The following is a 25956-nucleotide window of genomic DNA, read 5'->3' on the forward strand; positions in this document are numbered from 1 at the left end:
TGAGTCATGCCTGCCTAGTCACAAACAAGGAGTCCCTGTACAAAACCAGATACTAGCAGAACCACTTACTGGGTGGCTGATAGGTAAGAGAAGGAATATTTATAAAGCCCCCAGGTGCCCTCTCTTTGTTGGGTATTTTGACAAAAATTATTTCCCTCAGGTTCCAGTGGCTTTTTAGGTGAATGGTGCACTTCCCATTTTGACCAACAAGGAAAAACACTGAGGGTTAGATAATCAGAGTGTCAAGGACAGCACTCAAAGCAGGGATGTATGCCTTCAGAGTCTCTGCCTTTCTACATGTCACCTCAGATGTGTAAAGAAGAGCAGGAGGAGGAAAACCCAGACAAAGGACAGAGGCAGCAGCCAGCAGCTTCTCTGACCCATCCCACCAGGTCCCCAAAGCCTGGAGTCACACAAAGGAGGTTCAGTCCAGGCAGTGCCCACAACTCACATTCAGGCAGCCTGCCTTCCTCCCCACTTCCTCCTGGGCCTGGTGGCAACACTAGGTTACTCCGCCCTCAGTAGGGGACAATGACTACACTATAGGGAGTCACTCATCCACCACAGCAGAGCGACAGAATAATCCACTGGGGAATCACCTTTACCCACTCTGGAACAGCCCCTTCCTCCCTCTATCCAGCTCACTTTTATGCCCTGCCCACCCCTCCCTGTGACTCAGGGCAAGGAGTCAGCATCCCAGGGTTAGCATGTGTCCCTCGTCACCAACACACATGAACGAGCAGTTAATCACACCTGCAGTTCATCACACCTTCACAGCTCCCCTCACTTCCTCCTTCCCCAGGGAGGGTAGCCAAACTCCACCCAGCTAGATTCCCCAGCGCTGCAGTCAGGGAGAAAGAGAGGGTGGGCTCTGGAGCTGAAATGAAATCTAGGCTGTTGGGAAGAGGGAGGGAGCTAGAGCCTGGGCTGGGAGGAGCCACAAAAGAAATGACAAATGAGGACCAGTGCCTGCACCAACTAGGCAGGGAGCACAGGGTATGGTAAGTAACCTGATCTCTGCCTCAAACCTAGGTTTTCCTCAGTCCCACATCCTGTCATGCTGGGCTGAGCTCTTCTAATTCCTGCATCCCACCACTTCACACTATATAGCCTGGGTCTGCTTTTTAGGAAGCAGGATACTCCAGCCCCAGGCTGTTTCTCTTCTACAGTGGGATGCTAGGTGGCCCCTCCCTCTCCTCCACTTACACATTCAGAAAACTGGGATGTGGCGGAAGAGGATATGAGTCACTGAGAATTTATAGGAGCCACTCTCCAGATCACAAAGGGGCTCTTCCTGATTCCGCAAATGACAGGGAAGATGTGCCCTGCCAGCACATCTCTGTCTACCTAGGTGACTGACTCTAGGATTTCTTCCAACTCCCCCACCTACTCCCATTAGTTCAACTCATTCAGCTGTGTAAACACGGACTGGGTTAACTCCCACCCAGGCAGTGCGAATAGAGAGCAATCACTACTGATCTACCAGTCACTTAGGCAACAGTGCACCACTGCCATCCCCCAGCAAGGCAACTGGCACCAGATGGTGGGAGGCAGAGGCCAGGACTTCAGGACAAGGACAAGAATTAAGTGACCAGAAACCCACAGCTCAGAAGACTTTCCCTCCAGGCTCTGGTTGGGTCAGAAGAGCAAGCAGCCCTTGGGCCAGGCCAGGACACAAGGCCCAAGGCAAGAGGGTATGAACAACAGTTCCCTGTGAGAGATTGCCACAGAGGAACTGCCCCACTGACCCTAAAAGGGGCAATCAAACCCCACGCAGAGACTGAAGTGGAGCTGGAATGGAGGAGCCTGGAACTTCTGGCTCCTCCCCTGAGACAAGATATGTGGATATGTAGCTCATTCTCTTGATTTTCCTGAAGATCCAGTGGGCCTCCTACCAGGCTCACTTCCCCTGAAGTTTGGGAAAGACTCACTCTTCAGTGGCATCTCTTTCTCAACTTTAAAGCCAGAACTGAGAGAACTCTGTGCCCCGGACTCCCCAGCCGACACCCCTAAAATAAATCTTTAGCCTAGCTGGGGAGTGTGGAGGGTAGATTTCTTCACACACTCACATGAACAAACACACCAACACACACGGGCTGGATCCTTCCGGGTCTCCCCTACCCGAGGCAATCTCCAAGGACTGTCGATGGCAGCGTCGTCCAACCTCCACCGAGCAGTGGCAGCCCCCAAGGGTCACACTGTGCCCTTATTAGAGCCATTCCACCATCCGGGCCTGGGAGAACTCCCAGCCCATGCCCAGCACCCCAGGCCAGGTCCGCGCTGGGCCATCCAGCCTGGGGCTAGCCAGGGCCTCTGGGCTGGGTTCCCTCGCGGAGGGAGATCAAGGCAGCCCCCTTATTCCGCGGGGGAGACTCAAGGAAGCCCGGAGGGAAGGGAAAGGGCTCTGTTCTGGACCTCAGCAGGAGAGAGCCCCTGCCAGGCCGCTCCTGGGGCCCCTCGCTGCAGTCCAGGGAGGAGCCCAGCAGGCCTGACCTCAGCGCAGCCCGTCCAAGGGGAGGGAACGCGGTCCGCACTCCGGCCAAAGCCCCCTCGCCGACCCCGCCCGAGCTCCCGGCGAGTGGAGAGGAGGAAAGTGTTCTCCCGGGAACTGGGACACCCTTCTCCCCCTGCCCTGACCCCAGTACCTTCCGCTCTATCGCCTCCAGGTGCGCGGGCCGGTGCTGGAGTCTGAGACAGACCCTAGGGGCCGGGGGCCCGCCCCGCCCTCCTTCAGCGCCGGGGTGGGGAGGGCGGGCCAGCAGGGGGAGGGTCGGCCCGGTGGCGGCCCTTGGCGCATCACCAGCCCCAGCCCCAGGCGGCCACAGGTCGCCTTGGCTGCAGCTGGAGGATTGGGGGCTCCTGTCCCGGGCTGGGGGAGAGGCTGGAAGGAGAGTCCGCGAGCTGCCAGGACTGCAGAGGAGTGGGCGGTGACCGGAGTGGGTGGGACCCCCGAGGACTCAGCCTCTGCCCCGCCTTCCAGCCCCTAGGGGCAGATGGGCGTCGGGAAAGTTGAGAGGCGCTTGGGGTGGCCTCAGGAAAGGCAGCTGGTGCCCTCCCGCGGCCAAACAGCACCTGCTCCTGCCCCACCTGGGCGGTCGCGGGAGGCAGGACAGGGAAACCCGGGAGCCCGCGCGGGAGATGGAGTGGGATGTGGTGTGTGCAGAAGACCACTCTCTGCCACTAGAATCCTTGCGGAGCAAGCATAGCCTGACTTCATCCCTAGTCTGAAGGTCCTCCGGGACCTTCTGGGACCTGCAGACCAAGACCACCGTTCTGCCTCGTATTCCCTTCCTTCCACTGCCTGGAATTTCCCTGATTCCAATTCCTACCTACTTCTCCAAGGGTACTCTTGGAAGTGCTTCTGGATCCCCAACCGGGAATACAGTTCCCATTCCTATTGTATTATTGTGCCATTAGTGACACTTAGCCTCTTATGATTTGTTACATACCGTATTTACCTACATGTAGATCTTCCTTGTAAAAATGACTGAGGAGGTGGGCAAAGAAGGAGAAAATCTATCAACATTTTATTGACTTGTGTATTCTAGGAACTACATAACTCAACCTTTTAAATACTTGTCACAATCCTTTCAGAGGAAGTATACCAATAACTTTTTGCCTGTAAGGAAACTGAGGTTTGAAGATCCAGCTTAGCAAATGTTTGAGATTTCTGATAGCAAGAATTTATACAGTCAGGCCTGTGTGACTACAATGCTGGTGCTGTCTTCTGATGGCTACCGTGCTCCTCCAGTCTTCCCCTCCCCTCGTCTAGCACAGTGTGTGGCACATGATCGGTTTTCAAGAAATATTTGCCGAATGGATGCATGTTAGAAGTCTTACAGACTTTAAAGATCTGAAGTATAGGCAACACATTTTGTAAATGAGCAAACTGAGTTCAAGACCAGTTTGGTCCCCAGGCCTCTTAATCCACTCAATAGTTCACTCAGTATGAAGTGAGAGCTATGTGCTGAAGATTGATTTATGCCTTCAAATAATTTACAGTCTAAATGAGGAATATAGACAATCTCAAGATATCTAACTCTTATGGAACCTGACTCTATGTATGTTAAGTATTTCAGTCCTCACAATAACCTGATGGCCTAGTAGTGTTATCTCCATTTTACTGAGAAAACAAATGAGGGCTCAGAGAGATTGCAGAGTTGATGTTGGGTCCGGTCCTAGAATTCAAACCAATGGACTCTAGAGACCTTGCTCTTAATTGCCACTCCCTATGGACAACTCTTGCAGGCGGCCATACAGGAGGCATTTGCTGTTGGGGGGCGGAGAGAATGCATTAGCTGTGGGATGCCCAGCCCTGAAGAACAAATGAAGTATTCAAATTAGGTTGATGTGTATATTTTAAATAACAAGTTGAAGCTACTGCAGGCCTGCAGAGTCATGAGAACTCCCCAGAAGACAGTGAAGGTGACAGAAGATGAGGCTGGAGAAGGAAACAGGAGATAGACCATGAAGGTCCTTATATGCCATGCCCAAGAGTTGACTGTGAATTTTGCTCAGGTGCAGCAAGGAGCTGCTAGAGTTAGGAAACTAATATAATGAAAAACTAAGGAGGTGACAGTGGGAGTGAAGATATGTGGGAAAAGGCACACACACACACACACACACAGATACATAAATGTATATATTCAACAATACAGTTATGCATCATTTAATTATGGGGATATAAGAAATGCATCATTAGGCAATTTTATTGTTGTGTAAACATCATAGAGTGTACTTACACAAACTGAGGAGGCATAGCCTACTACACACCAAGGCTATATGTTGTATACCATCATAAATGCAGCTCATTGTCATCATATAGCACATGATGGTATTAGTTATTGATTAGCATGATGAAGAGGAAATTAAAGGGTTGCCAACTCCAAGATTTCTAATTTGAGCAGCCAAGCTGATGCCCTTTGAGAAGATGAAGTAAGAGAAGAAACATACTATGGGGAAAATAGTGGATTGAGATGTGTTGAGGTGAAGTGCCAGTGGGCTTTCATGGAAATGTTTGGGAGATGACTGGTATGTTTGAATCTAAAGCTCAGGAAAGATTTGGGAAGAGACCCCAACATGGAAGAAACATCAGCAGATGGATGAAGCTACAGAAGTGTCTGAGAACACTCAGGGCAAGTGAGTGGATTTAGGAGAGGAGAGGGCAGAAAGAAGAACCTGGAAAAAAATCATTTTTTGGGCTGTTCTGATGTCCTTTCCACCATGGCACATAACTTTTCCTTAACTTTTAGTTTCTAATCAAAGCAAATAAAGACACACACCTTTATCCACCAGCTGTAATTCTGGGTCTAGTTGATATCCCTTTTTTGGTTAAACTGCCACTAAAGGGAGGCAACTGCAGAATTTGGGCTGAGAGAGGGGTAAGCATGGAGAGGCTAGATGGTGGTGGGAGTGTTGGGCTGAGCCCCTCAGGAGTAACTGCCCGGCCCTCCCAGAGGGATGACAAAGACCGAGATGTCATTCCCAGAACCCAGCTTGTTGTTAGGGAGATGCCAGCCACAGTCCCAGGGGGTGCCCTGGGCCCCCAGGACCAGAGCTTGGGCCAGAGCTGTATACCTGCCAGGAGCACATGTGCACATTCATGTATATGGAAAAATAGACACAGAGGCCCACATGAGGTCACCAAGCATTGCTTCCCTTTGCCCTTTCCTTTGCCAGTGCCATCCCCTTACCATCATGCCATGGAACCCCTACCTACTGGGGTCATTGGGTTCATAGACCAACAGCACCCTGTCCACAGTGGCAGCTACCTCACAATCATTGGTGACATCCCATAGGCCATCTGTTCCTAGGACTAGCACATCATCTGGGCAGTGCTCATTCTGTGTCAGGTTATACACTCGAACCTGGTGGGGAAAGAGTATAGGGAGGATTGAGGTGTGGGGTTTGCTGGACAGGGAGCTTGGGGATAATAGGACCCTGAATGAAAGCCAGCTTGAGACCCACAGAGGAGGGAAGGTATAGTTAAGGAGGCCCCCATACAGCTCACCTCAGGGAAGAAGGAGAAGAAAGGCTTGATGGGCAGGGTGGATCTGCAGACATTAAGGTTGTAGTCTCCCAATCCCCGGGTTACCCCAATAGTGGCCATCACTTGGGCCTGCAGGAAACATTGAGGGGGACTGCTATTTAGTCCGCTGCCAGGCTCTCTGAAACCACACAGCCCTCCCACACCTACCCTCAGGTAGAACCTCCACCTCCCTAGACAAATTGTGGTGGGTCCTCCTGCCCTCTCCCACCTCTACTGTGGAGTTTACCTTTTTGCCCTCCCCACAGACCAGAGGAAACCTGAGGTCCTCCAGCTCGATCTTTTTGTAGCCATGGGGAGGGGGGGGAGTAGAGGTATCACCTAGGCATCAAAGCCCCCTCTCTTCTAGGAGCTGCATACAAGCACACAAACCCTTAGAAGGGCCCCATTCCCCAACTCCCAGTGTGGGCCAGCCTTCAGCTTCCATCTTGCTACTGGTGAGGGACTGGTTGGGTTGCCATGGGAACGACCCAGCTCTGAGGGAAGTGTTACCAGCCAGTCATGTTCTGGTCCCAGTACAGCATCCTCTGCCCGGGCTCCTTGGGCTGAGCTCTGCAGGGGAACTCAAGGTGGGTGAATTCACCACCCAGCAGCTCTGGTTTCAGGAAGCCCTGGGGTTGAGAATGGCCAAACAGAGCAAAGGGCCAGAGGGTGTTACACTCACAGCATACCCTGGTACAATATATAGATTATGTTATTTTTTTCTTCTTTTGCAGTAATGGGGATTAAACTGAGGGGTGCTTTACCACTGAGCTGCATCCCCAGCCCTTTTTAATTTTTATTCTGAGACAGGGTCTTGCTAATTTTTTGAGGCTGTCTTTGAACTTATGCTCTTCCTGCCTCGGGCTCCCAAGTTGCAGGAATCACAGGTGTGCCACACTGTATTGGCTAGATGTTATTTATTATAGCAGACCTTTAAGTATAGTTCCACATGCTACACACTATTCTGATACACATATTAACTCAGTTACTCTTCAAAACAACCCATGGGTCAGGAACTATAACTGCACACAGAGGTTAAGGAATTGCCAAAGGTCACATAATTAGCAGAGAACAACAAACCAGGATTCAGTATCCAGGCAGTCCAGTTCCAGAGCCCAGGGGCCTTTTCTGTTCCCTCCCCCACCTATGATTTTACTTCCTTCCTCAGCTGGGGCCACAGTGGGTGCTCCAAGCCAGCTCAGGCTCCTTCCTGTAGCATTATCCCCTGGGCTCAGCCCTGCACTCAACAGCCCACACAGCCACCTTCCCAAGAAGCTCCCAGTAGGGAGTGTTCTGTGTTTGCTGGTGGTGGTGGTGGTGGTGGTGTGTGAGACAGAGAGAGAGAGAGAGTAGGGTTGGGGGGGTGTTCTCAGGGACAAGAGTGCAGAGAGGCACAAGAACCAGTAAACAATGGGGGTAGGAAGTTTGGTTCCTACTTAAAAGCAGCTGAAGACGCTGGTGCTCAGTCTCCGGGGTAAACTCCCGGAACATTGGAATGATTTCACCATTCCAGACAATGATGGCCCTGCCCAGAGACAGAAAAGACCTGGCTCTCCTCAGCCCCCTTCATGGATAATTCCAGAGGGACCAGGCCTTCCACTTAGGATCCCTTATCCAGGACTCCATCTTTTCTCTCCTTGTGGATATATCAGGCCTTTCTTTATATCTATGGTCCTCCAAGCTCCTTCAATCTTTGGGGTTTCTTTAAATAGTATATTTTATTTTTTTTAAAGTACTGGGGATTGAACCCAGGGCAGCTTTAGCACTGAGCTACATCCCCAGCCCTTTTGATTTTATTTTGAGACCCAGTTTAATATAGGGTCTCACTAAAGTACTGAGGTTGATTTTGAGCTTGTGATCCTCCTACCTCAGCCTCCTGAGTTTCTGGGATTACAGGCATGTGCCACCATGCCAAGTCCAATATTTGACTTTGAACCCCACCACCTCACTCTTCTATCCCCCCATCCTAGAGAGTATGGTCCCTTGTAGCCACTTTTAAAGCCCTTCTCCTCCATACCTGCTGTCACCTGCAGTGGCCACATACACCTTGCCTAGCAGGTACACCACAACCAGTGCATAGCAGCCCCCCTCTACTTGGTGGCCATGACACTCCCGCTCCCAAGCCATCTGCTCATCCTGCCAAGTGAGTAAGGGTTAAGAGGGAGGAGAGTAAAAGAAGACTTTGCAGACACTGGGCCACCCTCCCCACTCCCATCTGCAGAAATCATCTGGCACAGCCAGACCACAACTGAAAAATTGTGAAACACTATCCCTTTTGTCTCCCCTCAGAACCAAACTCTGCTCTGGCTCTCAATGATGTTGTAGGTTCTCAGGGTCAGTCCCTAAGGCCACCTGACTGTCACACAGTTGGCCAGAGTGTCTGCCTAGCCAGCCTTTGGCCCAGGCCTCCCACTCACCATGAGCTGGAAGGCATTCTCAATGGCCCCTACCACCAGGCTTTCATGAGTCACTTCCTTCTGTGAAGACCGGCAAGACTGAGGACCAATCAAGTGAGTAGAATCAGAGCAACCTGGGGTCCCTGAGGTGCATGGGAGGCAGAGGGGAGGTGGTGAGGGGTCTTGAAGTATTTCTACTAGGTCCTTTAGTTGCTCCCGGATGTGGCGATGCAGGAGCCATGAGGCCATTTCGCAGCTCCACCACAGGCATGTCCATCAAACAGGCCCCAATAATAGAAGCAGAGTCCCTGGTGGGGGGAAAAGTTGAAGGTGAGTAAATCTGTGTCTGTGTGTGTGTGTGTGTGTGTGTGTGTGTATGTGTGAGTGTGTGTGTGTGTGTGTGTGTGTATAGTATAGTATAGGGAAAAGAAAAAGACTGTAGGCATCCAATAAATATCAGAGAGGTTGGCATTACAGGCAAATTAGATTTATTCACTTATTCACCCAGGGCACACTATGTGTCAAAAGAAAGGAGAGCCTCAAAAAAGCCAAATTCTAAGGATAAAAGATGCAAAAATGTGTAGAAGTAGAAAAGTAAACAATCATCTGACATGGCAGGACTTAATGATTCAATGCCACATAAGGGTTCTGTGGCAAACACAGAAAGCTAGTGAGTTAGGAGGCAGTCTCAGAAATAAAACCAGATGCCTGATATCCCTTAGGATGAGTGTCTGTGTCTCTGGAGGCTAAGAGAAGGGGTGAGGTCTTACTGGGCTTTAGCTAGGCTCCCTAGGGGCCCCTGTAACACTCCTCCATCCTTCCACATACACCACTTCACAGCAAGCCTGGTCCTCATTGTGCAGGTTCTTTCTAGCATTGATGACCCTGCCAGGCCAGAGTGACCACATCAGGTTGGACACCAGATGAGGTCCTGGAATAACCCCTACCTTAGACATATACACATCCTCCCCTGTCGGCTGGCCAAGCTGAGAAAGGTCACAGCCACCTGAGATTCAGGCCAGAGAGAAAAGGAGCAGGTAGAACTGATGAGGAATACTGTCTTGGTGGCAGGCCCTACTTCATAGAAAGGTAGACAGTAGTACCTGCCTGCCTCAGATCCCCCCTTAAGTGGCAAAAGCGGCTCCCTCAGGGGTTCTGCTGGAGTAGCCAAGATGAGGGTAAGAAGCTTTACTTCTCTGTTCACCAAGACCCTACATTCCACCTCCAACCTCAATCAGTTCTCCCAGTACTTTGTCCCCAGCAATCCAAAACTGATGGGCCCACTCACCCTCACCCTAAAACTACCCAGCAAAAGTTTCTGCCTGTTTGGCAGTGAGGAAGTGCTTCAGCCCAGATCCGGAAAGAGGAATTGAAAGTAGAGTAAGAGTATAGGCCCACCTGGACTGGGAAGGAGCCACTTAACCACAAACTTCTCCCTTGTAGGAAGTTAAAAGAGGTGATGTTGGGGCCATGAGACCACCAGCCACCTTTCTCAGCAATCTCAGTATCCCCAACTCCCTCAGGGTTAGGTTTTCTGGTAGATACATTAAAAAATCCATGTAGCGTAGGAGCATGCCTGCCGTCCTGATCAAGGGGTCTATTTCCTTGATCTGCTGCACCAATAGGTCCACCTGGAGAATGCAGTCCAAAGGGTACCCTCCCACCGCAGTGGGCTGTCCCCTCCCCCACCCTGGGAGCCGGTGGCCTTCTGGTGTCAGGCTATTTCTGGGTGTGGAGGGGGAGGGGAACGGTAAGAGGGACAGGGAACTGGGGCTCTAGGGCTGGGAAGCTGCTGATAGTCTTTCCAACCACTATCCCCTGGTTGGAAGGAACTCCGCTCCTTTTTGAACAACCGCCTCCACCTTGGCAGTCCCTTAGCCTTTAAACTGCCAAGCCGCGATTAGGAACTGGCCAACTCATCTTTGGCAGAGGCCCCTATCCCCCACCCCCCAGCTCTGGGAGACAACGGGGTTTTGAGGGGAGAGAATGAGGGTGATCAACGAGTTACAAGGTCCTGAGGAAGGTGACTCAGGCAGCACCCAATTGAAGAGAGGGCCCGGAGTGGGTGGTGCCCGAAGCCCAGAGGATAGCAAAGGTCCTGGGAAAGGGGGGTTCATGGCTCCAAGCGCGGCATGGAGGGGGTCGCATCCCTGGAGCGGGGATGCAGAGTTGGGGAGAAATGGTAGTCCCATCCAGATTTGGGTGCGGGGGGGGGGGCGCTCACTCGGTGTTGCCAGTGCTCCAGGGAAGGCTGCAGCCCCTGTCTGGAGGGTTTGCACAGCCCGGCCTGCCTGGTCCTCGGCGCATAGCAGCCCCCCTGGGACTCAGCTGCAGATAGGTCGGTCTGGAGAAGCTCGCTGGAGCCTCTACCGTCTTCGCTGATGCCCCGCTTTCGCTCCCTGGCCTCGCTGGAGGGCTCTTGGGCGTTTCTAGAGCGGCGGCCGGTGGCGCCGAGGTCGTGCTGGGCAGGTCTGGGGATTTGGTGCGCGGAGGTGAAGCACCCCTAGAGCTCACCAGGTGCGCCACTGCCGAGCGCACCAGGTTTAGCAATGTGCTTCTTGGCCACGGCCTAGGCCCTGCCCCTAGAGCTCGGCGTGGGCGGTGCTTACCCCTGTTGGTCCTTTGAGGCCATTGGCTCCCCGCCGGGTTGGGGCTGTTCCAGGCAGAACTTCCCCTAGCTGTAGGCCACCCAGGGAATCGCCCCACTGGCTCCCGATCTCTTCTCCACCTCATTCTGGCTTCGTCCTGCAGCAGTTTCTCAGAGGGAGAAGGGTTTGTTGTGGGAAAGATCTGAGAGAAGGAAATTTTACTTCAGTCGTGCTGTAGGAGAGACATCAATTAGACCTTCCTTATTGTGACGAGGGTGGTGGAGGTGGTCTCCCCGCTCCTGGTTCAGGGTGGTCAGGCTGCCTTCAGGGCAACGAAGCTGATGACCTCAGAGCGAAACAGACGCTTCGGGGCCGCTGGGTGTGAAACAGCTGGTGTGACAACACCTCTGGAGATACTGGAGTGAGAGCGAGAGCAGCCAGCTGGTGCAGAGTGGAGGCAATGGTAACCATGCAGGTCACAGCTGACCACCTTGGATCAGAGAGGCGTGGTAAATTCCTGGACTCTTTATGCTACTGTTATCTCTGAAGGCCACTTCCACGTGTGGGAGAGCGGTTGCCACTCCTACCCCACTTACTTTTTCAGAACCTTCCCTGTACACTCAGATTTAGACTTCTCATCAGTTAATAAGGATAACAACGTAATATAATAAATAAATACCATTTATAGAAGACCTACTGGGCAGTAGGCCTTTTACAAAGCACACTCTATACACCAATTTATCACTCCCATTTTACAAATGAGACGGGACTGGAAGTACCTGTCATTTAATATGACGTGTCAGAAGAGATCATATGGCCATTGAGAGATTCATAACCACATCAGTCTCCTGATACCAAAACCCGGTTCTGACTTGAGAATCAAGTTGATTTCTCTAAATCAGGGAGGGAGAGTTAGGAAGAAGATGACAGCAGTTAGAGGAATGAGGTTCCTCCTCTGCCTTTCTCCTCTTTGCTCAGAGGCTGGGGAATCCTGGAATGCTGGGCAAGTTCTCTTTCGCCAGGGGGAGACAGAGGCCAGGTTAAACTCCTGCCTTGGTGGATTAAAAGCCCACTTGCTCCAGGACTGAAACTAGACCAAGTACCAGGTGGGATGCTTATTCTTTCTGCTTTCTGCCTCCTGGGGGAAGGTGGTACTGACCTGACCTGGGAAGAGCTCTATTCCTAAACACGGTATCAGAGAATAGATCATTTTAGGTCCCAGGTATGCCCACCCAACACACAGTTCAAATGAGGTCAAGGTCTCTGTGCCCTAATGCAAGTTGGGCTAGCCATCATGGGCCACTAGAATCAAGTTCATTATAGGGACCCTACCTCTCGGCTCTGTCCACTGAGTGCTTCCTGACAATAGCATACTCTGTACCCCAGGCTAAACTGTGCTCCCAGAAGGGTTGGCTTTCCTGGCCTACAAAAGTCACTCAGGTGTATGGATTTTCTGTAATTATGCCCGAGATTTTGGCAGAAAGCCAGAGCAAATGAAGTCACAAGAGGGAAAAAACATCAGACCCCACAGACCAGCAAAGACTGGGATAAAGAACACGCTGCTGCTTGTTATGGGTGATCCTCTCCTGTTTTAGAAAAATGGGAACCAGCTCTCTGATAAATGACATAACATCACTGCCAGCTCAAAGACTGAAGAAAAATACGATTCCTGGCTATTTTTATTATTCAGTGTTTCTGGGATAGTTTACTTATCACTTCTCAGTGTCACACAGCTCCTTATTCCCTGCTCTTCTCAGCATCTATGGAGTGGCTGCAAAAATAGGCCAAAGAGTTAGGGCCTGGAGACCCCTTGCTTCTGTACCAGATGATCCCCAGGGAAGTTGGCAGCATCTGTGGGCTGTTGAACAGCACCCCAGCCTACCCAGACCATAAGAATTTCATCTCCCTGAGCCACCCACCCATTCCTGACATCATCACACCTCCTCCATCTTCAGACTGCCCCAGACCTGGTAACGTGGTCGTTACCCCTACCCATGCCAAGGTGGCAGAAGGTGAGAGGAGAAAGGTGGCAGGCTGGGAAGAAGCAAATCTGTGGGATGTTTTCCTTAGTTCAGACTGATAATGTCTAGCCATAAAGGGGGACTGGAGAGCCTCAAGCCAGGCCCCTTTTTAACAGTCCACATGCAGGGGTTCAGGGCCTAGTATTTTTATTATTTGGTGTTTCAGGGATAGTTTGCTTACCATTTCTTCATCCTTGCCTTTTTCTTCCATATTACCCCAACCCCAGAGCCCTATTACAGTAAGAGGTATGTCCCTCCTATGAAGAGAAAAACTCACAGAACCTCTGTGCCCTTTATTTTCCTAGTACTTTTCACATGCAAAATATAACCTTAAAAAGAATTATACAATTGCCAGGCAGAGTGGTGCATGCCTATAATCCCAGGGGCTTGGAAGGAAAATGGCAAGTTGGAGGCCATCCCCAGCCATTTAACAAGGCCCTAAGCAACTTAGTGAGACCCTGTCTCAAAAAAAAATATTAAAAAGGACTGGGGAATGTATCTCAGTGGTAAAGCACCCCTAGGTCCAATCTCCAGTACCTAAATAAATAAATCTACAGTGGAAATTTATATTACAATTTTTCTCTGATGCAGACACTGGGTCCCAGAATTTGGTTCCCAAGTTAAGACTCACACCCATCATCCATAGGGGTATGTGTGTATGTATGTATATATATATATACACACATACACACACACACACACACACACACACACACACACACATATATATCCCCTTCAAAAAAAGACCTCCTTTCAAAATAAAAAGGATCAGGGATGTAACTCTAGTAGAAGGCCCCTTAATCAAGCCCTAGTAGGAGGAGGACATGGAACAACTTTCTGCAACCATGGGAATGTTCTATATCTGCTTTGCCCAATACACTTGTTCCTAGTTTCTTGTGGCTACTGGACACTTTAAATATCATTTGAGTGCTAAGTAAAGTTTTAATGAGTTTAGATTTAAATTTAAATAAAATGCAGCTAGCGACTACCCAACTGGACAATGCAGTTCTGGAATCTTCAATGCTCAAAGACACCTTGCAGGTCCAGGCAATGAATCCTCACTTCCAGCACCCCACCGCCACCCCCATCCCGCTGTTTCCCTTCACCTCTGAGCATCATCTCCTTCCCCTGTGCCACAGAACTAGGCGTCAGGAGACCTGCAGGTTTTGGAGGACTTCCTCAGGGTTACCTATCTGACCAAATCCATAGGGGCCAGTGGTTCTTCCCTCCCTCCTCCTGTCCTGAGCCTTTGCGCCCGCCAGCCTGGCCGAGCACCCCACACTGCCCTGAAGGAAGCGGCGGTGCTGGCGCAGGGCTGGAGGAGTGGGGCGGCACCTGAGCCTAGACTGCAGCAGCCGCAGCATGCTCCCTGGCCTTCAGGCGAGAGGATCAGAGAGGATCCGACTGATTGAAGCCAGGCCCAGAGCTCTCATCACTGCTGCATGGGTGATATGGGTTTGGTCAGAGCCTCGCCATCCTGGGGGTGCAGCAACTTGGTGAGGGACGCAGACATAGCCCTGAACTGGACTGCATTCAAACTGGAGGCACCTGACAGTAGTCTGCTTTCTGAGTCTTGGTCCCAGGTTCAGAGGCAGTGCGGACCTCAGGCCAGCAGGTAAACAGTGGGCACTGCTGTAGCGCAGGTAGATCCCTGTGAGAGTGCTCAGAATTATGGAGGACTGAATGGACACTGGGGGTGGGTGAGGGTAGGTTGTGGAAGGTTGGAGCTTCTTGTGATTCACGTCTTCAACTCCTTGTTGGTGTGCAGGCTGCTCACTCAGTCTCACTATAGCATGGTTTGGATGAGGGGGGAAACAGGTTGAGAAACTGAGGTAGAGCATAGAAGTTGAAGAAAAAAATTCAGGAGCTTTCTGCAGCTTCCTCTAGCCCCAATCCTCTCCCCTCCCCCAGATCTTATGAGTCTTGGGGTTCATAAGAGAGACCAGGTGAGTGGAACTGAAGGGTCTGGAAGCTCAGAGACAAGATCACCTGAGACAGGCTGAGCATGTAGCTAAGAAGTAGAGCCCTTGTCTAGCATTCCTGAGGCCCTGGGTTCAATCCCCAGCACCCCTCACCTGGGAGAAGTTGCATTTCTAATAGTTGAAATGAGGTTTCCTGATAGCGGTGGAGAGAGGAGAGACCAATTCAGGAAAGAGATACATCCAGACAGGTGGGAGCTTACCTATCCCCAGGATATTGCCATCACTTCCTTTGAACACCTTCATTCCCCCTTTGTAGGACCCTTGTTGCTGGGAGCTAGAAGGCAGTGTTCTCTTCCTTCCAGGGCCTCACCATCCTGTGTTTCACTTCTGCCTATTTAGGAGGCTGAAAAAGAAGGAGTACTTAGGAGAAGGTGTTGGGGAGCTGTGGCCTGCAGTTCAGAGACCTGCTGTACCCCCATTCTGGCTCTGTGGGGTGAAAGAGGGTGACAGTGGCAGAATTGAGCCAACTGTATATAAGTCCAGGAAGCAAGTGCCATGGGACATTGGTGGTAGAGGCAAAGAGGATTCAGGGCTCGGAAATCCTCCCCAGAGGTCTCTCCCAGCAGGAATCTATCTGGCAGATTCTGCTTAGAACCCTCCCCTGATCCTCAGCTCTGTTCCAAGATCAGAGAGATGACAGTGCTGATTCTTAGACTCCTCCCAACGCTGCTTCACTCCTGTGACATTGAAGCTCCCTGACAATGGTCCCAAGCTCATGCTGACTCTGTAAGGGTCATTCCCAAGCTAGAAGAAGAGACTCATCCCCTGCCTAGAACAGCTTCAGAACTGGACTCCAGCCAGCCCACCCCCTTGCCTTCTCCCAAGCTTTCCTTTACCCTACCAGACCAGGGCCTGGGCTCCCTCTGGACCTCACAGCTCACTGAAATCTTTCCTACTTGTCCAGGTGGAGTGAGTCTGAGACCAGCAGATGAGCAGACTGAATCTAAAAGATCCAAACAAAAGGTAAGTTAAGAAACAGTTGAAGATATGAAGTGTGAGGGGTGGGCAGAGATCGGGCATTTTATTCTAAGAGAGCACCTGGGTCCTGGCATTTGTTTGATCCCTGATACTCTCAGAATTGTGCTGGCACTTGAGGGAGGTCAACAGTGACCCAAGGGGCTAGGTGAGCAACAGAGGTAGTGACCCGGGTCTATCCCTGAGCTTGAGACTCTGATGCCTCCTGAGACTGCTTTTGCCCCATCTGGCTGGGCAGCTCTCAGCCTTTGTATACCTCTACTTCCCAGATGGAATTCCCTCCATTTCTAGCCCTCTCTCTGGAACAGATTTGGGAGTTTGAACCACCAAGGATGGAGGAGGATAAGGAAAGGGGAAGAGAGTTTGGCTCAGAAGCAAGGTGGGCATAGGGAAGATTGCTGGGTTCTGGCGCCTGCCACCCCCATGCTGCCTGACCTTGGCAAATCATCTGACTTCCATTAGCTTTCTTTTCATTTTTAAATTTAAATATTGTTTAAATTAAATGGCCATTACATTCCCCAGGTTTGAAACTCATAAAATGAAAAAGAGCCGGGTATAGTGGTGCACACCTGTTATCCCAGCAACTCCCTGAGGCAGGAAGATGCAAGTTCGAGGTCATCCTCAGCAATTTAACAAGGCCTTAAGCAATTTAGCAAGACCCTTTCTCAAAACAAACAAACAAACAAACAATAGATATAAATGGTGGGGCAGGGGATGTGGCTCAATGGTTAAGTATTCCTAGGTCCAATCCCTGGTACAAAAAAGGAAAAAATAAATAGGGAGTAAAAAAGAAATTGGTAGAAAAATAAGTCGTCTTCTTTCTCAGCCAACCACTTTTCCTTCTAAATGGCAAAAAAAAAATGTTATTCCTGTTTTTTCCATAGCTAATTTTTTGACATTTTTGTTTGGTGAGGTTTGGTTTTGTTTGGTTTGGTGTTTTGTGTGTGTGTGTGTGTGTGTGTGTGTGTGTGTGTGTGTGCTTGTGTGTGTGTGTGTGTTATTAGTGATTGAACTCAGGGCTACTCTATTGCCAGCTACTTCCTTGGCACTTTTTATTTTTAATTATTATTTCTGAAATTGTCCTTTATTTTGTTGTACTAAAACTTTCTGATACAAAGTAACATTTTAGTAGAGAACATCCCAGGCTATCAGATCCTGTATCTGCCTGCACACCACCATCACAACCCAATCTGCCTGCAATATAGAAAAACAATGTGTAACCAATTCCTCAAGAATGGTCTATAGTTTTTCTCAGTTGTCTGAGCTAGAAAACTTGTACCTGAAAAAGAAAGGTCAGCATTGAGAACCGAAGCTTGTTTCTCTTTTGAAGTGCTGTGCAAGAAATCATATCCCTTTTTTAAAAATATCAGTAATGGCTAAACTAAAATCTCGTTCCTAGAATTACAAAGAATAAAATCAAGTCAAAGACATCTTGCTATTAAATGCAATGTTAGGAACAGTATTAAAATATGGATCCTACATCAATGACATGCAGAGCCTGGTATAGAACCTACTAACAGGACACTTCAGGACACACCATTTAAGGAATCTTCAGCCAGACTTATCTGGCCTCTGAAGTGCATGCCCTTTTTATTGTATTCTGAGACAAGCTCTCACTAAATTGCCCTGGCTGACCTCCAACTTGCAATCCTGCCTCAGCCTCCAGAATTGCTGAGATTTACAGGTACAGACCACCACATGTGGCTCCAGATCTAGTTTATGCCTATTCAAGCAGCAAAAATAATCCCTTTCTTTTACACATTTTATGCACATGGTCCCACATGTTGCTGCCCCCTCTTAACTGTGGATTATCATTGGAGATCACTGCATGCATCATTATATAAAGCATTTTCCATTGTGTTTACACAGCTGTTTGGAAGAGACTGCCCAGATTCTCTTCAATGCATTTAGCCAGTCCTTCACTGGTGGCTGTTTGGGTTGTGTCCAGACTTTTTGAGTTTCCGTTTGCTCATCTATAAAATAGGTAATAACTATCCTACTCTTTGGAATAGTCATGAAAAATTCAAGAGCATTCCTGGGTTAAGAACTGAAAAAAAAATGGGAGTTAGCATGATTGTTCCTCTCACACCACAGCCCATTTTTTTTTTAATTTTGGGGGGATACCAGGGATTGAACTCAGGGGCACTCAAACACTGAACCACATCCCCAGCCCTAATTTGTATTTCATTTAGAGACAGGGTCTCACTGAGTTGCTTAGCGCCTTGCTTTTTGCTGAGGCTGGCTCTGAACTCTGGATCCTCTTGCCTCAGACTTGCAAGCAGCTGGGATTACAAGTGTGCCACTGTGTCCAGCTCTAAGACCCCTTTTAAATGTCACTTCCTCCTCAGGTTCTCCCTTCTTGCTCCTCTGTTCTCTGTGGCATCCATTGCTTCCTTTGTGCCAGGCTTCGAGCTGCCTGGGGACAAGGTGAGCATCTTACCCACCCTTGCCTCCCAGATGGCATAGCACAGAGAAGCAACTGGGGTTGGGCACTAGGAGAGCCCCTCCTGCCTGGAGCTATGCCAAGTGTGCCCTTCTCTCCACACGATGAATGAAAGGGCCCTGCAAAACTGGAATGCAGGCCACTGGCTGCTGGCACTGTGCCTGATGTGGCTGTGGACCCTCCTGGCCTCTGCTTCCTCACAGCATCCAACTGCCACAGGTTAGGGGGAGGTGGCAGGGACTGGGAAGGAGGTTTTCCAGCACACCTGGAAAACTGCATAACACCCCACCCTGTTCCACACAGCGAGCAGATCTCAGAGGCAAAGTAAAATCCATAGATTTCAGAGTTCTGACTCCTCCTCTGTTTATCACCCAGGCAACTGCTCCCTTCTGCTATCCCCACCAGGAGGATGCCTGGGCAGACACACTGTTCTCTGTCCCTTCCAGGCCAGAAGGTGTTCTGCAGAGAGAGAGGCCCTCAGGTGGGGGCTTAAGTCTAGCCTCCTGGCCTAATTCTGGGGTTTTCCTTCTGGGATTGCTAAAGCCTATATAAGCAGATGATCCTCCCCACGCACTGTAAGCCCTGGGGCCCTTATCCTCACCCTGAGAAAGCAGGGAGGTCAGGGCAAGACCTGGTGCGGGACTTCAGCTTTCTTCTGCTCAGACCCAGGGTCTGCCAAAGGGTGATGAGTGCGGCTTCACTGGGGAGGAACAGGAAGATTTCATCTGCTTCTTTCTCCCCTGCCATTGGATTTTTCTGTGTGTGATGCTGGGGATCAAACCCAGGACTTGATGCTGATGGGCATGTGGTCCATCAGTGAGCTAAAACCAAAGCCCTGGAAATTTCTTAAATAACCTTCCCCCTGCCAGATGTAGTGGTTCGCACGTGTAATCCCAGTGACTTCTGAGGCTGAGGCAAGTTGAAGCCAGCCTTAGCAACTTAGCGAGACCTGGTTTCCCAATAAAATATAAAGGGCTGGGGGTGAGGCTCAGTGGTAGAGGGCTTCTGGGCTCAATCCCTAGTACTTCCTGGCCAACACACACAAACAAGAAAGGAAGGAAGGAAAGGCCTTCTCCCTAGCATGTAGAAGGGGCTCAAGGACCAGCAGGTGGGTGAGAGGGGAGCAGGGCTGGAGGCCTGGGCTGGGGACCTGATCTGATGTGGCTGGCCCCATCAGTCCTTGTAAAGCAGGGCACCTGTGAGGTGATTGCTTCTCACCACTGCTGCAATAGGAACCGCATTGAGGAGCACTCCCAGACCGTAAAATGCTCCTGCTTTTCCGGCCAGGTGGCTGGCACTATGTGGGCAAAGCCCTCCTGTGTGGATGGTGAGTGAGAAGCTAGGCCCTGGTCAGGAGGACTCTGAGCAGAGAGATAAGGAGGTCTGGTTGGGCCTTGCCATCTGCTGGGGATCCAATTTCATACCCATCTCATGGCTTTCATGATCAGAGTCTCAAATGATGGGGCACCCTCTGGGGGACAGGAGGGCAGATATGACTATCTCTGTGTCGTAAACAAGGAAAGCTCTTGTTGTGTGCTGTCCCTAACTGCCCAGCCCACACCGACAGACACGTTCCCTCATACTTTAGGCTATCTGCCACACACAGCCTTTCAGACATGGGCTCTTCACCTACTGTTGTCTCCCCAGCCTTTTCCACATGCTCTACTCTCAACCCTGCCTTTATGTGGACACGTGTGTTCCTTCACATCACCCTTTCCCACCTACCAACTCTGGCTTCTGTTCTCACGCTTAAGTGGCATCCAAGTAACCATGCCCAGCATGATCACATGCATGCCAGCTTGTGCCCTCCTGGTCTGTGGACCTCTGCACATGATGCATAGTTGCTCACACACACCAAGCTGAAGATTGGTGCCTCTGTGCCAATGACATTGTTGCCTCAGAGGCAACTTCAACTGCCTCCTTTCCCCCTCAATGTCTTTGGTGAGATGCTGGGACCTATAGGATTAAAGTTGGTAGGGGTATGTCCCCAAACCTCATCATTTCTGCCTCTCTGGGGAGCCCAGAGTAGGCAGAAGACAAGGGAAACACGGATCTCCATGCCAGGGGTGTGTGAAAATATATACCTCATTCGTAGACCCCCCCTCTTGACTGCCGACTGTGCTCACAGAGAGCTTAGAGTTGCACTCCTGCCTCTTGCCCCAACAGCCTCCATTGTCCTGCAGAGGTGGTGGAGCCCTGCCTGACAGGGGAGGAGTGTAAGGTGCTCCCAGACCTGTTGGGATGGAGCTGCAGCAGTGGACACAAAGTCAAAACCACTAAGGTATCTAGGTGGACACCTCATTCTACTCCTCTTCTTCCCTTTTCACCTGGGGCAGCCAAGGGGGCACAGGAGCCCTTGGGATTCAGGATGGTATGACCCAAGGTGGTATCTGTGAGCAGTGAGATACTCACTGCATCCCCAGGTGGTCCTTACATGTACAGTCAGACTCTGGGGACTGGCGTTAGGGCTCTGGGTCAGAAATCCAGGAGTGTCTTTCTGGCAGATTTTTTGATGGTCCAAATGCCTTGATTTCTCTTCTTTGCCTACAGTGAGTTTGCTTCTGGAAAACATCAAGTCTATACAAACAAAGTGGGGAATTGGGGAAGCTATCTAGGTAATTCAGGGAGGAGTCTCTCCTCCTACCTGAATTCCAGGTATAGCAGCCACTCTGCCCATCACTTCTCCATGGACTGTCCCCCCTTTCCCACAATTCTAAACTCCTTACAGATCATACTTCCCTTCCTCTAGTCAAATTGCTCTGTATGCTGTGACAGCACCCAAGAGGATTATTATTTTCATGGTTTGTTGCCTGTCCCATGAAACAAAGGGTAATTAAAATTTTATCAAAGTTGTTAGCAATTCCATGTGTGTCATAGTTAATTAGTTGCATCTCTTTGTCATCACCATTTGTACAGATTAGTGACACTGCGGGGCTAGCCAAGGCACTGCCTTCTACATTCCATGCCCATCACCACACACATCAAACAGGCAAACAAACAAGAAGAGAAGGAAAGGCAGCATCAATAGTTTTGAAGAAAGCAACCATTTTCCCAGAGCACAGAACAAATGGAGCAGGGAGTTTGACTAGATATAGAGCATCTTATCTGTAGGCAGAGAAATGAGACAGCCATTCTGAATATACCTAAGCCTAGATGAGAGTGAGACCCACCACAGAGCTTGTGACATTTGTCAACACATTATATGTTTAGGTTTGTAGCCCATGAAGCCTATACTGTGCTTGCAATTTGTACAGTGACCTGGAAGCAAATAGTGGGTAAAGTGTGCCTGATTTATGTTTGCATGGTCCACCTGGGCTAACTTTCCCAGCCTGGCCTGCTTCAGGAGCCAGGGGCCAGCAGCACTGTGACCTGCATATCCTGGAGAGTCTCTTGCACACTGGAATGGATCCATCTTACCTTTCTCTATTGTTTGTTGTCTAGGTCACACATAGGTCTTAGGGATCACAGCCTGGACAGGAGACGCTTGATTGAGCCTTGGACTGAAGAATGGCATCCAGTCATCACCCAGCAAATTTAGAGATTCACTCACCTGGACTCATGCTCCATGTCAAATTCAGCATTACCACTCTTGATTTTAATCAACTCGCTAAGCAGATATGGAAGGATCTCCAACCACATATCTAGAAAACTGTGCTCTGCTAGAGACAAAGAAGGTCAAGACATAATTCCTGCCCTTAAGGAATATCCAGTCAGGCTTGGGAATTGAAGTCAGATAATTTGGGTCATTGAGAGTCTATGGCACCATGACTTCTGAACCACCTGCTGTGGGCATGGTAGGAATTTGGGGATAAAATTTTTGAAGCTCTTTGGCTACTCCCTGATCACAAGACACAAAGATGAGAATTCACACTCATCACCTTTCCATGCATCCTGATTCCCTGGTAAACTGCTAACAAGTTGAAGGAAAGCTTTCTCCCTTATGCCAGGCCAGTGATCTCACATTTGGATGGGATTGGATTGACTTAGGGAAGGAAAGCAATGATTGTGACAACTTTTCCAGCAAAGCATCTGTGCAGTCATGGCATATTTGAGCTGTTTGTTGGGTATGGAATGCGCAGGTGCTTAGAATCAGCCTCATCCAAGCCCCTCACCTTTCTGTTCATTTGCTTATTGTAACAGATAAGAAAGCTGGATGTGGTGGTGCATACCAATAATCCCAGCAACTCTGGGACTGAGGCAGAAGGATCACAAGTTTGAGGACAGCCTGGAAAATTTAGCAAGACCCTATCTCAAAATAAAAAGAGCTGTGGGTGTAACTCAATGGTAGAGTACTTGCCTAGCATATGTGAGGTCTGGGTTTGATCCCCAGCATTAGAGAGAGAGAGAGAGAGAGAGAGAAGAAACTGAGCCCCAGAGTGCTGAGATTGAGATGATTATCCCATGAGCTCACAGCCTGGTCTTTTGAATCTCTAAGACTGTAGCCTTTCACTAGTGTGGACATTGGAATTCCAACATAGACTTTCCTTATTACACCTGACCCTGTAAAGCATTGGCTAGACAGTAGCAACATTTTTCTTGGAACATGCTAGACATTTTGACCAAGTTTTCTGTTCTCCTATCTGCAATAACCCAGAATCTTCACACACCAGGATGTAGAGTCACTTTGTCTCCACTCTGCCCTAAGCCCCCCAAATTCCAAATAGACTCCATGATAACACAGAGGTCACCCAGCCCACTTGCAGTGGGGCATCCCCACATCCCCATTGCCTGCTCTGACCCATGTCTTTTATGGTCTTTAGCCTGTGATGCTCTCAGAGGTTCTGGGTCTAGGAAAAAGTCTGGGAGGAGTGTATGGCTGGCCAAAGTCCTGTCCCTTCAAAGTCACCTGCTGAGGTGGTAGGCTGGAGCCTTTGTCTAGGGCTGAGGGTCAGCTGGCACCATATGATATCTTGGATGCAGCCTCTGTGACGGTGGGGATCAACAGGGCATTAGGGGTAGGGTGTCATCAGAAACCAACTGGGATGTTGCCACTTTCTGATCCTCAAGAAGGCAAATAAGATGATTTGGGACTAGTTTCAGTTCTTCACTCTCTGCCTACCTCTTTATACAGTAGAATCAAGACTGATGTCTCCTTCACCCCATCCTAGTGTATTTTTTCTTTTTCTTTCTTTTTTGTTAATGGGGTGAACAATGGTGCCAGCTTCTTGCTGGACTGTAAATATCAGTGCTCTGACAACCATAATCTCTGCATACAGTGGGCTCTTCGGTGGGGTTATCAGGGAGCTGATTAAACCATTCTTGCCTCCTTCAGGGCTGTGAAAGGACCTGGAGGAGGGAGTAAAGGTTGATATGCAATTCCTGGAAAGAGTTGGAGAGTAAATATCTTAGGCTTTGCAGACCACAGAAGTCTCTGTTGCACATTCTTTGTTTTTGTTGTTTGTGTCATTTGGTTTAAACAAAAACTTTCAAAATTGCAAAAAATTTTAGCTCAAATACAAAAAGCAACTCTTGGCCTTTTTCAGAAGGTCACTAACCCCAGTGAACCTCTGAAATCAGGCCACGTTTGTAGCTTGGGATAGCTTCCCAGGCTCCTGGCCTGCCCTGGGTGCATGGAAACCTGAACTTGAGGGCAGGGGTGGGTTTTGTTTTTCTCTGAATGCCCCTTTAGGGATGGATAAGTTAATTATTTAGACTACAAGTGAGACAACTTTAGCAGAGTCAGGCAATAAAAGCTCTTCTGGAGGCCAGAATGTGGGCTCCTCCATTCTCTCCTCATCCTCAAGACTGTGTCTAGGAGGTAGGGACAGAGCTCCAGGCCCCTGCTCATCATCAGCCAACCAGTGCCAGCCTCTGCACCAGCCAACCTCATTCTCCTACCTTCCCTGGCCTCCCTCACCCCTGCTCAGAGGAGACTGCTTTCCTTTGACACATGCTGGTATCTGGTAGTTTATTTTATTAGCTCCTCAAGGCCATATTTTCTTCAAACCTATTCATATATTTGTCTGAAGGGCTTTGAAGGGTATAATTTACATGGCCATAAAAGCCCCACATGAGAGGATCTGATGGAGAAGGTGTCCCACTTTCCAATAGTAGCTCCCTGGGATCTTGTTTCCAACTAAGTCAATATTTGTGTGCATTTTGAGGCTGTACAATGAGAGCCTAGAATGTAAATTGTTTTCCATGGATTGTCTTTCTCGTCTGCCCTTCATGTGCTGGGTCTCGCATCCTCTGAGTTCACAGGCACCCTCTGCCCCTCAGCTGTGAAGGCCTTAGGAAGGTTGCTAGTTACAGATCACGTAGTGAATTTCTTTGCCTCCTGCCAGTTTCCTTAAGGTCTGTGAGTGACATCTTAATTAATGGCCCCAGACAGTTGCACAGAGTTGATGCTGTAGCTTCCTAAAATCACAAGCTCACAGCTGGAAGGTATTTCAGGGGCCAGTTAGTTAACTCGCTCATTTATTAGATAAGGAAAGGGTGGCTTGGAGAGCTTAGGTAATTTTCCCAAAGATACACAGCAGACTGCTGGCTTGTTCTGCCGAGTGACCCACCCAGACAAGTGATATTTTCATTACTGCACATCACTTCTTACCCCAGAACTGATGAGGGACCCGGAAAGTAGTTAGCAAGAATGTATGTGAAGCTAGGTGTAATCTGTAATCCCAGAAGCTCAGGAGGCTGAGGCAGGAAGATCTAAGTTCAAAGTCAGCCTTGACATTTAGCAAGACTCTAAGCAACTTCCTGAGACCCTGTCTTTGAATAAAATATAAAATAGGTTGGTGATGTTGCTCAGTGGTTAAGCACCCCTGGGTTCAATATCCAGAACAAAGGAAGAAAAAGAGGAGGAGGAGGGAGGGATGAAGAAGAAGAGAAAGAAAGAGGAGGAGAATTATAAACATGAAAGAGTCTGGACACTTTCATGGCTTGAGTGCAAGAGGACAGAAGAAAAAAAATGGAAACATTAGAGATTCACACACAGAAAGAGGGAAGAAGCAGCCAGGTGCAGTGAGCACACATGTAATCCCAGTGACTTGGGAAGCTGAAGTGGGAGGATCACAAATTTGAGGTCAGCCCAGGCAACATAGCAAGACTCTGTCTCAAAATAAAAAAGTAAAAAGGGGTGTGGATAGTGGTCAGTGCCCCTGGGTTTAAGCCCAGTAGTGCATCACTTCACCACAGCATCAAAACACCAGAGCACAGGACACAATAAAACAAAACTAATGCCATGACAGAATTCATTTTTGCCTTTTCTGGAGGAAACGGGATGGAGCCCCTGTCAACCCCTGAAAGATGTAAACCCAGCCCTGATGGCTTCTAGGTTTTTACACTCTGCTACAGGAGTCTGTAAATGAAACTCCTTTCTCACCTTTCCTTGTTAATAAAGTTTTATTGCAACAGAACCATGTTTATTTGCTTATTATTGCCTACTTATTATTGGCTGCTTTTGTGCTATAACAGGAGAGTTGAATTTTATTTTTAAAGAGAGAGGAGAGGGAGAGAGAGAGGGAAAGGGAGAGAGAGAGAGATAATTTTTTAATATTTATTTTTTTAGTTTTTTGGCAGAC

General features: G+C 49.3%; 2 pseudogenes; one reads left to right on the top strand and one right to left on the bottom strand.

Moving 5' to 3' along the window:
- Positions 1-5429: 5429 nt before the first annotated feature.
- On the bottom strand, positions 5430-15258 carry LOC143389644 (protein phosphatase 1J-like; annotated as a pseudogene).
- Positions 15259-18537: 3279 nt separating this feature from the next.
- On the top strand, positions 18538-20810 carry LOC143389643 (chemokine-like protein TAFA-3; annotated as a pseudogene).
- The last annotated feature ends 5146 nt before the right edge of the window (positions 20811-25956 follow it).

The sequence above is a fragment of the Callospermophilus lateralis genome, unplaced genomic scaffold (assembly GCF_048772815.1).
Source record: "Callospermophilus lateralis isolate mCalLat2 unplaced genomic scaffold, mCalLat2.hap1 Scaffold_63, whole genome shotgun sequence".
NCBI classification, from domain to species: domain Eukaryota; kingdom Metazoa; phylum Chordata; class Mammalia; order Rodentia; family Sciuridae; genus Callospermophilus; species Callospermophilus lateralis.